A 9,335-nucleotide genomic window follows, 5' to 3' on the forward strand; every position below is an offset into this window, starting at 1 on the left:
TATTATTTTTATTTTAAATATATAATTATAATTATTTCAATTATTTACATTTTAAATATATAATTATAATTATTTCAATCATTTATATTTTAAATATATAATTATAATTATTTTAATTATTTATATAATATGATATCGAATATTATCTGATATTAATATAAATTATATAATATAATTAAAATGATATTATATTATATTATTGTATATGTATATATATTGTACTATTGTATTAAATATATAAAATAGTATAATATAATATTATCTATATGTTAGAATAAATTGTATAATATAATAAAAATAGTGTTTTATTATATTATTTTTCTGTATTTTTGTACATATTAATTAAGTTATTTTTAATTAAATGAATAAAAATTATTTAATCAACATAAGTATTTAAATTTGTAGATAATAGTCAATGTGTCAGACACAAAATTGCTCGTTCGGCAATTTTATATCTAATATTTCATGTCAGTTTAAAAATATCGTCATTTTTACTCAACAGTGTTCGCATAATCTTCCGCGTTTTTCTTTTGGCTTTTCCTCTATCTCGAAATGGAATACTTTTTACCAGATTCTATTTCTGCAAGCTTTTCATTTCTGGAACATTTTAATACACCATAAAAGCTTTATACACACGGTAGATGAAAAGCATATGAACACATCTTTCTTTTATGGCATATTTTTATATATTAAAATAACATATCAAGACACTATGTTTTTTTAATATTTTTCAATAAACAGATAATGTACTGCTTTTTCCAAAACACTCGACGTTGTTTGTTAGAGTATAAAAAAGTTATGAAAGAGGGACGAACATTTCGTCAACTGAAATTTACTGGTACGCTTGTAGTTTAATTAAAAAATGTATCATTATCTTATTTATTACATGCAAAATAAATGTTCAATTTCCTGTGTGCATGTCTTCGGCATTAACAATCACCTACGATCGATTTGATAGTTCTTTCTGTGAATGCCTGAAGAAATATTTGGTCATTTTTTTTAAAACATAAGGATGGCTTTTAAAATGAAGTCTCATCACTTAAGATGATTAAATTATTTAATAAGAATATAAAATGGTATTACACTGGCGGACACTGCACATATTTGCCAGTTTTATATGGTTGGAAGAAGGAAATGTCGACTTTGCACGTCATATCTTTGTAATGAATATTGAAAACCCCATGTTCGTATGATAAGTTTGAGAAAATGATGTGAATATTGGTTTGACAAAATTGTAAGATTTTAAGAATTTTAAAATAATAAAATAATTATAATTATTAAAATTATTAAATAATGAAATTAATTATAAAATTATAAAGTAATTATTAAAATTATTAAATAAAATAATAAAAATAATAATTATAATCATAAAACTATAAAATAATTATAATTATAACTTTAAGAGTTTTAAGATTATAAGAATTTTTAAATTATATTTTAAATTTATAAGAGCTCGGGTCTATTTTCCATTTTTACGATTTCTTTCGAGCTACACGATTGCAAATAGAGAGAATTTGCCATTTACCATTTACCAAAATTTACATTTTAGAATATCAGATTCATTTGTTTAAGAGAAAAAGAAATAATGGATCGTGGAAAGGTGTTAGATAAAGGTAAAATTGAATCATTCTGTTGAGAATTGAATATTAGCAAAATTGTGAAATTATTAAATGTAAATCGTTGTGACAGATCATGTATTGAAAAACAATTGTCACTTGACTATTGTACTAACTAACACTTGTTGTTAGTGATAATTAATACTTGAATATCTTTGTTGTTTTTGGAAAAAAAATTTTGTCAACAAATAAAAAAAATTGTTCTAAAAAGAACCATGTTAGTTACAATTTTTCTGTTATCTTTATCTTAAATGAAATCACATACTTCTTAATTTATTAATGGATACAGATCAGCATTCTCTATAAAAAAAAAATTAACAATTCAAAAGATACTTTTTAATTTTGCAAAATTTATTAAGGATAGAAATTTATGTTATCCTTGTTTTTTCTGCAATTAAGTTTTATAAAACTAAAGTCCAGAATATCTCCTAAACTAATAAATTTTCAACATGGGCGTTACTTCAATAATATCATATAGAACATCGAGCTGTATTTTTTATGCGATGCATAAAAAAATGTATAAATCCCAAACTAGCTACAAACAAAAAAATTATTATTCTCTCTCCTTGTATGTTCGCAATAATCGTCTGGCGGCGCAAGAATTCCATTAAAACGTTGTGGATGGCATAATTCCAGAGACTATTAAATACGTGATATCTCTCGAAAACAAAACTACGCGAAGTTTCATTCTTCGAAGAAGAAGTTACTTCACCTATCAGACACTGGGACAATCCAGCGCCATCCGTCTCGTTAATTGCCAACTAATGTCCATCGTGATCGGGATCCAGAACGAATCGCCGTCCTCCATCTCCTTCTCGTTTCTTTTCTAATTCGAGCAAGAATCGATAGCAACGGCCGAAATGGGATTCGCTTCAATCGTGGCCGCCCGATTGACCGGTAAGTGCATTCGAACCGATGTCGAGGCCAGGATAAAAGCACCTTTAAAATACGCGTCGATTCGAATTTTCCATTTCGACGACCGACTTCCGTAAATTCAATTAACGTCGGCAGAATCGCCTCCCGGCAGACGGAGTCGATAATGCGTCGCTAAGACGGGGAACCGATCCTCGCGAGTCGCAATTACAATAAGAGGAACGAACACGTTGCAATAAGGAGGATTTCTGGCTGGCTAAAGGTGTGAACAGTGGCGTCGCTCATTATGGAGGTGCAAAAAAATGTATGCCCTCATAGTTGCCCATAATATTTCAAGAAAAAAGAAAAATCAACAAAGGAAGAGTTCAATAATTTAAATTATTATGTAATAATTATATTATAAAATATTTAATTAATATACATTTATATATAATATTTAAGTTGCTGTATAATAATTATATTACACAATATTTAATCAGTATATATTTGTATATAATATTTAAATTACTGTATAATAATTATATTATACAACATTTAATTAATATACATTTATATATAATATTTAAATTGCTGTATAATAATTATATTGTACAATATTTAATTAATATACATTTATGTATAATATTTAAATTGCTGTATAATAATTATATTATTCAATATTTAATTAATATACATCTATATATAATATTTAAATTGCTGTATAATAATTATATTACATAATATTTAATCAGTGTATATTTGTATATAATATTTAAATTGCTGTATAATAATTATATTGTACAATATTTAATTAATATACATTTATATATAATATTTAAATTGCGGTATAATATTTATATTATACAATATTTAATCAGTATATATTTATATATAATATTTAAATTACTGTATAATAATTATATTATACAATATTTATTCAGCATGTATTTATATATAATATATAAATTACTGTATAATGATTATATTATACAATATTTAATCAGTATATATTTATATATAATATTTAAATTACTGTATAATAATTATATTGTACAATATTTATTCAGTATGTATTTATATATAATATATAAATTACTGTATAATGATTATACAATATTTAATTATATTATACAATATTTAATCAGTATATATTTATATATAATATTGTATAAATATTATATAATATAATTATTGTATAACAGTTTAAATTAAAAGAAATTAGTTCAATAATTTCGCATTTTGACCACACTTTTATTATTTTTTCATTATTCTGCTCGAGAGTACTCTCAGTACTCAAACTCCTTCGAGTTCAGAGAGCAACTCTCCGAGAGTAGTATAATATTATGTCCATTTGCGAGCAGGTCGCGACTATCAAACAGTTGAACGATGCTCTCGGACACTAACTCTCAGAAGCAGTATCCATTTGCGAGGAATACTCTCGAGAGCAGCTCGCGACAGTTTTACTCTCCTGGGCACGTAGCCTAATGGTGGTCTCTCTCTTCTCTCTTCCATGGAAACTCGCTTTTGTGTCGTTAACGGGCTTCGTTTCCCTTTCTTTTTTTTTTTCCCCTCCTTTCTTTCTTTCTTTCTTTCGCTTCGTCCCTTTCTCGCGTTCGTTACCGTGCGCCACGACAGTTTCAAAGCGGCTATTTCGCGCAAAGGAGAAAGGGGAATTGCGCGGCAGGAACTGCCAGATCGCGTGGGTGTTCGTGACGAGAATTAGCTGGACGCGGTAAATTCGCGGGGCCTCGACAACCTCGGCGAATAATATTCAACGGCCTCCTTTTGGCTTTTGCTTTACTCGATCTCTCTCCCCTTTTGAACAGAGATTGGTCTCGTTGCCATTGTTGATTTTCATATTAATTACGGAGTGAAAGGAGCCTCGCGAATACACTGGGCCATTAAAAGAACAATAACACCTCCTTTAGCGAATTAAATCCTTTTTCCTTAATGTCGTGAAAATTGGACTCGCTGTTGTGCGGCACTTTGCAACAAATTGAGAACAGGATTGCGGCTTTATTGCGGGGGAAATAAAGTGATAATTGCGATAACGTGGCTTGAAGGGTTATTCTTTCTTTCGGTATTATTAAACTGACGGTAATGTAATGAATGATCAAGTGCCATTATTTGTTCACGACGTAAAAGTTTGATTCTTAGTTTTCATTCGTGTGAAACAAATTAAATCGAACACTCGTAGTATTCGTACCGTCTCTATAGGAATTATATTCTTACTATTTCTGTGACAAATTCCAATTTTCCATTTACGCCATTCTTTAAAGCGTTTGAGATAAAGTAAAATATGAAGTTGATAAAGAACTCTGTTTCTATGACTATGGATTGTTGTTGATGATGTTGCTAATATATTATTATATGTTATATATGCGTTATATATATATATATATATATATATATATATATATATATATATAGTATAAAATATAAAATACATAAATACAAGATAAATATGAATAAATTTATAGTAGAATATAATGAAATAAATTAAATATAAAAGTATAATATATATACATATTTATTATTGTATTATTATTGTTAATATATAAATATATTGTTATATATTGTAAAATATACAAATAGTAGATAAATATGAATAAAATTTATAATAGAATATAATAAAACAAACGAATAAAATACAAAAATATAATATTTAATATATTAATATATTATTATATACTATAGATAATATAATACGATAATACATATGATAATAAATATAAATAAAATATAATGAAATAAATAAAATAAACATAAAATACAAAAATGTATGAGAATCAGCCATCGAATGAAGAACGAACATGTTAGAGTCTCAAATTTAGATTGAAAAATACTTAAGAATCGCACGTTTTACTTCTCCTTTTAATATTCCACTGTTTCGTCAAATAATTTCACGCTATCCTCGATATATCGTTATCATTACATTAACGACTGGCCAGTGTAATCATTTATTATTTATTTAAATAAATTATTTATTAGAATTAAAATATTCGCGTTCTATATGTAATAGCACAATTGAATACTTCGCCGTTCAATATTTTACCCTAGCGTTACAGCTAGGTTTAATTTAAACGTAATTCGCTGACAACATAATTTCATGGTAATTCTATTCCCGTAATCCGCGGTAATATCTAAAGTATAACAGAATTCAATAATGCATCTCGTTGTTAAAATATTCTATATACCAGAACTATGGCTATTACACTTCAATATTGCAACACAGTGAAAAAGCTTTCAACGTTGAGTCCAAATGTTGAATACATTTCCCTTCACAGTTTTTCTTTATTGCGCGATACGCGTGTGTTACAGTCTTGCCTTTCGCTCTCCCCCTGTGTTTCAGCCTTTTATCCCGTCTGTGTCTCCATTTTCACATCCGTTTCTCCGTGATCTTTTACCAAACGAAAACAGAATGAATAATGGAAAACGTTTTTCGAAACAAGAGAATTTCGATCGTTCGTTGTTTGCTTGAGGAGGAAGGGCACGAACAGATGTTGAGCGCGTCACTGCGAAACGTCAGATTAGCCCTTTAATCTCGCGTCACGATTTAAATTACTCTCGCGTAGGTGTCTGTTTAATGCGAATTTACGACAGTGAAACGTCGCAATTTCGTTTAACCGAATGTCACGTGTGTCGATGTGACTGACGAAAAAGACAGCTTAAAGTCGGTAACGCGCAACGTTTCGCGGGTAATGCTAATCGCGAGTCACAGCAATCTAAACTTGATTTAACATATAGAAATACAGGGTGTCTGTAAAGTCTCTTTACAATTTCAAAAATTTATTACAAAGGCAAGTGAAAAGACAGACAAATGGAAATTATTACAAAATGAGACGTATACATTTAAGTTTTTTTCTTTGCCTCATTTAATACACCTCTATATCTGTTAGTTGCACGAAGCACAAGACGATAATCAGTTTTCAACCATTATATGAATACATATATAATATAGCATATAAGAAAAATGTAATATAATAAAGTACAGTATAATATTAGTATAATATAATATAATATTAAATATAATAAAAAAATTATTGGAACGAGAGCTCGCAAAAACAGTGCACTTTGAGAACACAAATTATTTGAAACGGTGCATTGTGCACGAATGAGAAAAAGTAGGATAAAAAAAGATTCAAAAAGCTACTTAATCCTTATCAAAATAAATGACAACGTTTGTAAAGGATGAAGGAAACTATACGAAATATTAACGTGACAATATTTTATAAATGTGAGGAAATTTTCATTTTTTTTATACAGCATTTTTCTCATCGTTTTATCTGATTGAATTTCTGCTACATTTGTATCTTTGGAAGAAAAAATATTTATTTTCACTTCAAAATTATATTACAGTGCCTGAAACACTAGTCATTGCATTAATGAAATATATTTTTGTTAATGTATTGTAAGTATATTGATATCTGAAAAAATAGTGCAATTATAAAATGTTAGTGTAATAGTATAAAATACGTTATGACAAAAAATATAATTGTGATACAGATCATTCGTTTCTTTTTCCTCTAAAAATTTTTTAAATTTCAATCAGCAAAGTGAACTTTTATCAAGAACTTGTTGCAATTGCACAAATCATTCTCTAGAGTCTTATGAAAGTCTTTCCCGAAGGCAAGAGTTGAAGCATAATTTTTGGAAGCAAAGTGTAACAATTGAACAATTGATAGAGCGCATTTTAAATTTTCATTCGTCGTCAGTCAGCTTTCTATTGTAAAGATAACAAACGATCGTCAACTTTCATGTGAACGTTCATGTAAATATTACAGAAAAAGTGTTTCAGTATCGTTGAATAGAACAAATGGATAAATGTATTTTTGTTTCATACAGTATACTAAACGTTGAAATTTTTCATAAATGTATGAATACTCCACGAGTTCATATCTATTGCAGTAGACTCTAAAACATTCAATTTTCAATTCCCTATTTCCGATAGCAGATATCCTCGCACTTTTAACTTTTAACTAACCACGGATTCCAATTTCACATCTATCTTCGTACGCTCGTAAATTGCTCCTCACACATACACACATACACGTTGCTTAACTTTTAACTACCGTGAACTTTAATGAAAAGATAGCAATTCTGCTAAAAAAATCAATAGCAAGAGAGACTATTGGCTATTTCATTATTGGCTGTCGCATTTTTAATATATTCTTCTAAATGTACAGTGGACGAAAAAGCACATGTCGATCTTTGGCCATAACTATTAGCAAAATCTGTTTCCATAAATAGTTTTCTATATCCGAAAATAATGTACATAGTAATAATTTTCAATAATGAGTTATACAATAATATATTATAACATATTATAGTTATAATATATTATTTATATATTAAGTTATACAATAATATAACATATAGTTATATTATTTATATATTGTTATACTATAACATATAGTTATATTATTTATATATTAAGTTATACTATAATATGTTATAATATGTTATAATAATATATTATAATATGTTATAATAATATACTATAATATGTTATAATAATATATTATAATAATATATTTACAATAATATATTTTCAGTATGAGTTATACAAGAAATGTAAGAATTTGAGAGAGAAAAATATCGACACATAATTCCAGTGGTTAATCTACATTCAATGGCGGTATATATTATTAGAAAAATTAGAAAATTTGCAAATACTGGAACGTTATCGAATAACATCACGTCAACATTAAGAAAAGACACTTGCCTTTAGATAAGGTCTAAAAGATAATAAAATAATTTTATTCTTATTTTATAATAATATATTATTACACAGATTAATTCATAATAATACGAAATTTTATATTTCTTCATTGACTATTAACATAATGTACCAATATAATTAATATAAAATATAATACAAAAATTGTATTTACATTAATATAAAATATAATACAAAAATTATATTTACATTAATATAAAATATAGTACAAAAATTATATTTACATTAATATAAAATATAATACAAAAATTATATTTATATTAATATAAAATATAGTACAAAAATATAAAATTAAAATAAATATAAAATATAATACAAAAATTATATTTATATTAATATAAAATATAGTACAAAAATATAAAATTAAAATAAATATAGAATATAATACAAAAATTATATTTATATTAATATAAAATATAATACAAAAATTATATTTATATTAATATAAAATATAATACAAAAATTATATTTATATTAATATAAAATATAATACAAAAATTATATTTATATTAATATAAAATATAATACAAAAATATAAAATTAAAATAAATATAAAATTAATACAAAAATTATATTTATACTTATATAAAATATAATACAAAAATTATATTTATACTAATATAAAATATAATACAAAAATTATATTTGTACTAATATAAAATATAATACAAGAATTATATTTATACTAATATAAAATATAATACAAAAATCTTACACAAAAAGCACAGTGCAGTTCATTCTCAACGTTTTCACGAATTTTCACACGAATTTCCACATTTACGTGTAAAAGGCAGCCACGTTTGTTACACGTAAACTGTGCGCACACGGGAAACTAATAGCAAATGTCCGTCGCATTATTTTATTACGTCGCGTCGTGCAGTAATCGTGCACCAACGGACAAAACGTTCCTTGACCGAGATGATGTATCGTAGAAAGCCAAGTAACGAGCATCAATAAACTGCGTGGCATCCACGCCCAGGACTATCGTAAGATCTCTCATGACGTGATGTTACACCACGTTCGCCCGTTGCCGTCGTCGCGCGTATCCCATGATCCCCTGGGACGGAAGCCGCCTATTAGCCGGCCAATGATGATGCCAACGGGCACCCAGGTCAGCTCTTCGTCGT

The sequence above is a fragment of the Frieseomelitta varia genome, unplaced genomic scaffold (genome assembly GCF_011392965.1).
Source record: "Frieseomelitta varia isolate USP_RPSP 00005682 unplaced genomic scaffold, Fvar_1.2 scaffold_1028, whole genome shotgun sequence".
Taxonomy (NCBI): Eukaryota; Metazoa; Arthropoda; class Insecta; order Hymenoptera; family Apidae; genus Frieseomelitta; species Frieseomelitta varia.